The sequence below is a fragment of the Wasmannia auropunctata genome, unplaced genomic scaffold, assembly GCF_000956235.1.
Source record: "Wasmannia auropunctata unplaced genomic scaffold, wasmannia.A_1.0 LD336083.1, whole genome shotgun sequence".
Lineage (NCBI taxonomy): Eukaryota > Metazoa > Arthropoda > Insecta > Hymenoptera > Formicidae > Wasmannia > Wasmannia auropunctata.
Window position 1 is genome coordinate 73,270 of NW_012026807.1, and position 368 is coordinate 73,637.

Below are 368 nucleotides of genomic sequence, written 5' to 3' on the forward strand. Positions count from 1 at the left end.
AGATGTGTATAAGAGACAGCTATTGCATTCTGAAAATGTATATATGTATTATTTTATGAAGAATATAGATATTTACATTTTTTACATTATTTTTTTTATTTGTATTTATTTATGTTTTTTACTATTAATTACAATTAAAAATAAAATTAAGAAATAATTAATAGATTTAATTAATAAAAAATGATTTATAAAAGTGCAATCCAATTGCGTTGATTATACCTTATATAGGCAATAAAAAACATTATACACTTCTCAACAAAATTAAAGCATCACTTACTCTACCCTTCAAAAATAGGCAAAATTCAAGAGAGTGTAACTTCGTCAAATATGATCGTATCGAGATGTTTGAAAAAGAATTTTACAGCTTG